This window comes from Nansenia antarctica (genome assembly GCF_963989245.1).
Source record: "Nansenia antarctica genome assembly, chromosome: 1".
NCBI lineage: Eukaryota > Metazoa > Chordata > Actinopteri > Argentiniformes > Microstomatidae > Nansenia > Nansenia antarctica.
Genome location: NC_137674.1, coordinates 15,618,504 through 15,627,902, shown reverse-complemented (window position 1 = coordinate 15,627,902; position 9,399 = coordinate 15,618,504).

The following is a 9,399-nucleotide window of genomic DNA, read 5'->3' as shown; positions in this document are numbered from 1 at the left end:
CTGCATAACACAAACCATCTGTTACTTTAAGTTAATATCAATCTTCGCCTTACTGTGTGCCCACACAGCCCAGAGCCAGTGAGTTTTAATGACCCAGCTACAGTTCTGATAGAAACAAAACACTTTAACAACACCTCTCGGGGCCTTTACATGTAACACACAAGCTCTGTTCTTGATCATTTAACAACCCTCCCGGACCAAGTTGAACATTTAAAAACAATTGCTTTATGTCAGAGGAAGTTTAATATTGTCCTATTATGAGGACTCGTATCTTGAATGATATAAATTATATTCCGAAATGTTTTATTTTATTGTTGTTGGCAAAAAAGGAAATTGCAGGAACAAATGAATTATGGTGAAGTTATTATGTAACGAGGTGCAAATGAAACTGTATCCACATATCATCAAAGTTTGTTGTTTATATTTTTCATAAACTCTGGGGCCCGGTGTTGAAAGGAAACGGGTGGACTTGAGAATCAAATGTGACAGGCACCTATAAATCACGCTAAATCACAAATCGATAACAAATACCGTCTAAATTATGACTAATGGTCTCGCAGTCATAAACTAACACCAGCACAACTCAGCAGGCCATTCATTTCATGGCAGTGCAAAATAAACAGACATATTTCTTTCACGGGCGCTATTAAATTTCCCAGAAAAACTCAAAGAACAGTCCATCTGCTTCCAATAACTTTTAATTTCCTTTTCTGTCCCGTTCCCATTAGGTATTCCACAGAGATATTCACCAAATTCTTTCATTTACCTCCCCCATCTGCATCCAATTACTGCTCTACCCAAAAAGGGTTGGTGCCTGGTCTCTCCTGAGCTTAGCGAGAAATACCCCCACCTGTACCTTATGCAAACTTTATGCATGTTTTATTATCTGTGAGAGGCCCTGACTCGTTCAGTGTGTGTGCTGGTGGACTTGGGCCGAGAGAGAGCCCTGGGTTTGATGTTGTCTGGCACTGGTTAGGAACACCTGCACCCAAACACCCGCCCTCCCTCTCTCTCTCCCTCTCTCTCTCTCTCTCTCTTTCTCTCTCTCTCTCTGTCCAGGATGATCTATTAGCTGACTAAATGGCCCAGCAGATGTTTGCAGACCAACAGGGGAATCCAGGGCCCGTCCTCCCCGTGAGTCGTGACCGGGTAGAACCTGAAGGATTTCAACAGGGGATCAGAGGACAATGATGTGTTTGAGTTAATTTATCAATAAATCATATTTGGGTAAACAATCCCCCAGGGTGTCGTTTGTGTTAACAGTCTTTAAAAGATCGTCTTTTCCTCCCACAGACCTGATCCGGCCTGGCAGGCAGCTTCAGCATCACTGCTTCTGATTGGCCCCCTAGTGTCTATAGCACGCTACACACCCATTACCCCTCTCTGTATAACTGGATTTATACGGTGACTGACTTTCATGTCTGAAACATTAGAGAGTGTGTAGGTTATCACATCAATATAATAAGTGTATCTAACATCTAGGCAAGGGACAGAATCTAGGTTTTGAACATCTACTCATGCTGCAAACGCTTTTGCCAAGTCGAACGCTCCTTCTACCTTTGCCTGATGTGCGTCAGGTCGGCTTGTCAATCTAATCACTGGAGTACTAAAGGTGTGAATTGTGTGAATAAACCGACAGACGCATGTCAATCTGCCATTTGCACTGCGTCTGTATGTCTTCCACACCTTCCACATCTCACACACGCTTCTCCCTCGCTTACGTCGCGGCCCTCAGGTCTTTTCAGATGAAAATAGGGGCCGAGGATATCTCTGGATATCACTCTAACTGGCATATGTCGTGACAGGCTGGACAACAGGATGTGACAGCTTAGTGAATGCCCCACGGACACACAGAAAAAGTCTCCAAACCACAAAAACAGAAAACACAGAGGACACTTGTCTGTCAGGAGGATAGTTCTAAGGGAGTTGTGACACGGCGGGGGTGGATGGTGATTGATAAGTTGATTTTGTGACTGCTGAGACTGTGCATTCCCAACATGTGCTGGGGACAAGAACACACGGTTTGATTGATATCCTTTTTACTACCTGGAGCTATTTGAGAGGACATGCCTGACAAGTAGGGGGGAGGATTGAATGACGTTTTCAGTAAAAGAGCAATAATTTACGTTTTCCCATGTCAACTATTAATACCCACTTGGCTTCAGCAGAGCTCCAGTTATGCAGGTCTGAAAGGCCAAGCAAGACGTGTTGTCACTGCCCATAGGAATGCAATACTAAACAGAAAGCAGAGCTGTGTGTGTGTGTGTGTGTGTGTGTGTGTGTGTGTGTGTGTGTGTGTGTGTGTGTGTGTGTGTGTGTGTGTGTGCATGTGTGCATTCACTAGCATGTAGGCCAGCTTTTACATTTACATTCTACATTTTTGCCATTTAGCAGACGCCTTATTCTAAAGAGACTTACAATCGATACATTTGACTAAGCAAGTGAATCATCAATTCACCTGTTGTAGCAGGAAGAGTAATCTAGCTCAGGCCAGGGGCCATTGGCAGTCGTGGTGATAGACAGCTAACTACATAAGATGTTAATATCCTGTGGCCCCACCATTCCTGCAACGTGAGATCCATACATATTTCACAATAGCCCAGATAGTTAACACTAGAACAGCCATGAGGGGTTTGACCCCTGTGAGTAAAGAAACATGTTATATCTTTACACTCTATTAAATTTCAGGACCCTCCTTTCATGACTTTTTCTAGATGTGTGCGTTCTACCACCCAGTATCCTTACATTTTCAAAATCACATCAGGATAAGCTAGTACAAAGCTATTTTGCCGTTTTTCTGTGTAGGAAGCAGGTTAATTTACAAGCGGCCAACTAGTGGTCGTTGTGTGTAAATAGCAGCTTGAGCATTGTAAAGAGGGGGTCATTTGACGGCCCTTTTAGTAGGTCAAAAGGCACGGCTGTTCTAGTCTTAAACAGGGCTCAAATAATACCATACCAGCACTCTGGCCTGTGCTGCATGTTAACCCCCAGCTAAGCAGCCACATCTCAGCCAAGTTCAAACCAGGGAGAAGAAACAACATGCCTTGTGCAGAGTGAGTTATAGATGCCCCAACCCTCTGGTTCTCTTTACCCTTTTACGCAACCCTCCAATGAGGACTCGTCACTGGGAATGTACTGAGCTGCAAATACAAGAGAGGAGATCCCAAAATAAATATGTCATATCACACTTATATATTCTTTTTTAATGAATACGTCTCTTCGAGTTTTATAAGAGCAGCCGTTACATAAGCCTAGGAGGGGGTGGGAGGGGGGGGTCAGCACTGCGATAGCTGTCAATGTAACACTGAAAGGTAGCTGTAAAGATGCCTTTGGTCTTTGGAGAATTGACTGGCTGGGGAGGGAAGAGGAGGCATCGGTGGTGCACGGCTGTGCCTAGACCTGACAGTTTGATGGCTGTGTGAAACTCAAGAAAGGCCAAGCTGGTTTGTTTTCAAGCTGTTTATAAACTGTGCCAATCCGCATGCATGCCCCCCCCCCCACCCCCTTCTGATTTAAACTGCTAATTTATATCTTATTACCGTAGGCTATGTCTTTCGAAACTATAATACTATCAAGTAGAATACAAAATAAAAAAGAGAGCTTTGCATAATGTGTCTGTGTGTTTAAGAGTGTGCCTGTGTGTTTGAGAGAGAGAGAGAGAGAAAGAGAGAGAGAGAGAGAGAGAACCAATATTCTTGGTGCCAAGCTCTCACATGTCGTCTCTCTCTACTAGACCCTATTGTTTCGTCTGCACTGATCTAGATCCATTGTGATAATAGGATCAGCACTCCCAAATAATTCATCAGAGAGGGTGGGACTCTGGCGATATGTGATATACCCCCGTCCCTGGGCTCTGGCCCCCTCGACACTCTGGCGTGAGAACACAGACAACCCCTATGCCCAATTCTATTTTGTCTAATTCTATCTTGTCTAATGAATGTAAAGCATCCAGACAATCCTCCGAATCTAATAGACTGAAACAGCAGAGCTGATCAAGACAAGAGGTGATCAGTCTACATGTATTAGCCTACTGTTAGTTCACTGTGTTTTCCCCTCGTCAGGCTTAGAACAGAGAGAGATTTTTGGAGAGACTTATTTCCGGATCTCCATTCAAATGAAAGGAGAGAGCAAACAAGGGGTCGCCCCTATAGGTCTCTAGTGTCTAAACAATGCACTACACCTTCAGCACACATCTACAAGGGTGATAACCTTTGTTTTTTACACACAAAGATGTTGAAAGAGGTATAACGGAGGTTACATACCCACCTCACCAGCCACAGTAGGTCATACCGTAAAAACAGCATCATTCTAAGTCTTAAAACAAATATTTATACTGCACCCTAGTGAGGAGCTTAGGGGCGGGTGGCAAATTGTAAAACCCACAATGCTATTTCTGTTTCTGTGCTCAACTACAGGCGTTATCCAAGGCCCTCGGATGAAACAAAACATCAGACAATGATCTTGGTGAGGGGGGTTCGCCGTGGGCGAAGCTTGTCAACATCAAATATTTACAGGAATGATTGCCGGGGTTCGGGGCGTCGGTGTCGCTGACAGAACCTCCTCACCGAACCTGTCGCGCTTCCCCCCCCCTACTGTACGAGCAGATTAAGGGATTTTGAGAGCTGTGTCATGACAGAAGGACCCATCCAGGCCACCCCTCCCCTATACACTCGTGCAGGCACGCAGGCACACAGACACACACACAGAGACACACACACACAGAAAGACATACATAGAAAGACCCACACACACACACGCACACACACACACACACACACACACACACACACAAGCACGCACACACACACACACACACACACACACACACACACACACAGAAAGACATACATAGAAAGACCCACACACACACACACAAGCACACGCACACAAAAAGACCCCCACGCACACACATGCACGCACGCACACACAGACACACACACACAGACACACAGACACACAGACACACACAGACACACACACAAACCAAAGGAACATCATTTTGAGCCCCGGCATGGCAGGGGTGCTAATCCAGGGTCGGGGCATTCCTCCCTGGTTCACAGGACACTTGTCAGCTCCCGGGGGTGAGGATGCTTGGCTGTCAGAGCCACTTCAGGGGGATGGATGGAAGGACAGACGGGCCCAACAGCCTTCACACGTCAGCCTCAGCCTCGCCCGGGTCCACTTACACTCCAAAATACTAATGGTTTCTCCTCCTTCTGTGTCCGTCTCTCTCGGAGTAGGCCAGAAGTCAAGGGACTAGGTGAAGTGTCGGTGAGAGGATGGCCAGGGCCTGGTTTGGGTCCAGTATGAGAGGCGGTGCTTGTTAATGATGGGGCTAATGTGGGGGGTCATTTGATCTTGATTGCGATGTGATGCTTTCAACAAATCGGGTCAGTGATTTGAGAAAACTGCGGGGGTCCAAGATGCAACAATGTTGCTGCTGCATGCTTTACAGTAGCAAGAATAACCCAAACTTGTCTTTTATTTCATATGATACACAGATATGTTCCATGTCATATCATTATTTATTACAGATAATTGATATGCCTGAAATAAAACGACAGGATTACTGTCTTGACATTGAAACCAGCTCCCGGCTCCATGTTTGTGGAAGCATACCCTGTCAGTCCACTGTTGAAGTTAGACAACATAGCATCTTCCTCCAGGGATACCCGTCTTAAACTTACATGACCAGAGATGTACTTACAGGCATGAATGCGTACTGTAAGCAAAGATTAAAGAAAAACAACAACACACGTAACATCTTCTTTTCTGATTTTTTTATGCATTCGTTTATTAGGGGTTTATTTACTGCTCTCCCCCCCGAAGGTTAAACACACTGATCCCTAATCTAAAGTATCAGTCAAAATAGCACTTGGTAAGCACCAGTTGACGTGAGACTTGAAAGACTCCAGGGGCATGTCTGTCCAAAGGGGGGTTCAGGTTTCGGGGCTGCATGACTGGGACGGCCAACCTGCCAGCCCCACCTGCCCCCACGCCCAGGGCCAGCTGGCCCCCCGCATGATTAACGGGCTAGAGTAAACTTACTCAGCAGGCTCTCACACACATTTGTGCATTCACTCACACGTAGGAGTGTTACATGATGCTAAAAGGTATTAGGGGCAGGAGGGCCATGTCGAGGGAGGAACGACAGCCATAAATGTTTAGAGGGGTACTGTAGTTATCACTTTTCAAAAGAGCCCCCCCCTTGTCAATGGGGGCAGCAGGATTCTGGAAATCAATGAAGGAGATTTATGCACTGCAGTATGTTGGGAGATTACCCCCCCAAACCTGCCCAGCGCCTCTCAGTCCCGCCTCCCCCTCACACCACCCGACCGACGCCCCCCCCCCCCTGCACCCCTCCATAAAAAAGAAAATGACATCATAAAGAAGAGACCAAGGGTTGATATCAGACTCCTCTGCCTTAATCCCTTCGAGGGTTTTTGATACCTTTGATTTTCATTTTTCAAGGCCAGAGTAGTATTAATCTTTTGGTGGGGTGGTAAAAATCTAACTCCGGGGAAGCTCTTTAAAAAGCTGCAACCCCTCCACCTTTTTGAAAGTTACAAGGTCTTTGACTTGAACGTTATCAAGGCTACAAAGTGCAAACTACAAAGCACACCCAAGCCCTCTGGAGGGACTGATAAAATACACAACAAAATGACTATGCATATGTATTGAGGAACACATGTAGAGTAAATACACATATTTTGGAAGGTGGAGAACATAATCATATCATCACCTCATTTAATAATATAACATAGAAAGAATAACATACGGCTCTGTATGCTGAGCCATTTCTCAAAACATAGAGAAAGTTTATGTCCTTGTAAAACTATCATTCCTTGATGAGAATTCATGTTATTAAGGTATGATACTATAGTAGTTATGTGATATTGTTTCGCCTACAGCAATCAATAAAGGCGTCGGGAATGCAATGTTGTGAAAAAAAACTATTTCAAGAATCAGTATTTCCACCACCTCTCAGTGAAGAATGTTCTACCATCAACTCTATAACTAGACAATGAGAACCATAGTGTCATCGCCATTAACAGATTTCCTTGAGTACTTTCATTATGGTGGAACACGCACAACAAATAGCTTAGGAAGCTAGCACTAGCATAGCGCTACGGTAATGATCTACAACAGATGGGTCTGAGAGGCCTTGTATATTCAGCAGTGGTTTCAGTCAGCGCATTATTCCCTTACTGATGACTTGCCAGGAACACTATGGATAATGTATAGAGCCGCGCCTCCAAATGACCAATGAAATGAAGCGGTTCGCAAGGATTCCAAATGTGCATTATCACCATGGATGTCTGTCTAGAATGGATGTCTACAAAGTCATTCTGCATCTGAAGGAGGGAAATGGAAATAGGAATCTATTCGTCACAAAGTCCTATGTTCTGAGTGAGGATATTGACGTCGAAAGCAAAGCTATACAAGGTTGTTAGGATTCTGGCGAGAGCTCTCTAAGGTGGTTTGTTTTCCTCCCCTGCCCATAAAACACACCAGGCTATACTGTTCCAGCTGCAGCTCCAATTAATTTCTACACCCATTCAAATTACTCTTTTATGTAAGTGCCAGGTTTTCTAATTGCATTCATCACAGAAACCCCCCCCCCCCCCCCTCTTAAGTTATCTTAGTATATTTATTATCACGCTAACTGGGACCTAAATTATTAAACCTTAATGATGTGGGCTCTGGAAATATGTTGTCCTTTATTTTCTCCACAGAGAATCAATGTTGTACATTAGCAGTATAAATTAAGTAATACTTTACCTAGGCCTGTTGCCGCCTTCGATATTCTCCTTCAGTGAGATGTATTCCCCCAGCCCAGTGCTCCCTGGGCCTCTTGGGGGGGGGGGGGGGGGGGGGGGCGATGATATAGTTCATTCTAATGAAAGAGCTAGGGGCTGGTAATGGTTTAAATGATGCATTTGTGCAAGAGAGAGGGAGAGAAATACGTGGTTGAGAGATCGGAAGAAAACAGGATAACTCACAGTCCCGAGGGGGTGTGATGTCATCCAACACACACGGGTCTGTGGGAGGCTTTGTATGCACTACAGTTGGTTACTGTTGTGATATTGTGCATGCAGGTCGGAAATAGAAATGGACAAAATACAGTTAAAATAATGTTTTTTGCTTTTTCCCTTCTCCTTGTCTGTTGCCATTGTGGGGGTGGGTGGGACGGGAGGACAGGTGGGGGGGGGGGGAGAAGAAAAATGGTGAATGCAAATCGGCCAATGTCAAACTCTGCTCCACTCATGCTTCTCATCAAATCAAAAATTTATAAAAAAAAAGAAAAGAAAAGAATGTTCATTGGAGAACACTGTTTTGGTCTAGACGAAGCCTAGTGTTGTGCCCGAGCACTGGCCTTTACGTACCATTTGTACGTTCTGTGGGTATTAACACATTTAGAAAACGATAGAAATATCATATATTTAGCGTTTATAAGCAGAAGGTAGCTAGTTTGATACCCGCTTAAGGAAAGCTACTCTACCCCGCTGTTCACTACAATATTGTATGTTTACAGTGTCATTAGTGCAGCTTAAAGGGGCCATACAGTACATGCTAGGACTTTTCATGATATAGAGCCACTGATTATAGAAAAATATAACTAATAAATATATTTATATAAATATATCTTATCTTGCCCTGTGCCAGCCAGGCTCTGCGGACCATTTCTGGGTCCCGTGAGATAACATTAAGGAGTAAAACTCTTCTGTAATTAATGCTAGACACCTGCATCTGTGACATGGTCTGGTCATTTGAGCTGCAAGTCGGCAACCAATGAAAATGTTCAGACTTTTATTTTGAAACACGGAAATACATTTCAACGTTCTTCAACGCCAAAATACTGCAATGCATTGGATTCGGTGAGTAATCCCCACTGCTACCTAGTTAAATATAGCACTACTTTACTACAAAAATGTGTAAGGAGAGAGAAACAACATATCCCAGTTGAAAATAGAATAGTTTACTGGAAGCCACAGCTCTCAAAGATCTCAAAGATGTGTTAGATACTGACAATACCTTCGAAATGTGCATGGAGAGGACAGATAACTAATCCCATAACACAGTATCTCACCCCATGGCCATCATTGAAACCTTTAAACCTGTTACATAAGACATAGTTGGTCACATCAAAGTATAAGTGTAATGAAGGAAAGTTCAATAAGAGGTCAAGAGAGACATCCATTCACAGGACCAATTCTTGCGATTCAAATTCCTTCGATACAACACCATTTAACAAGTCAAAATCACTGAAGCCCTGTGTAGGAGCCATGAATATGTATTCTTGGGTATTTAGTATTTAGTACAAAAAGCTAATGGGTTTATTATGATTTGTGAGTTATTTGATTTGTTTGTTTATTGTTTGATAACGCTTCCGGAAGT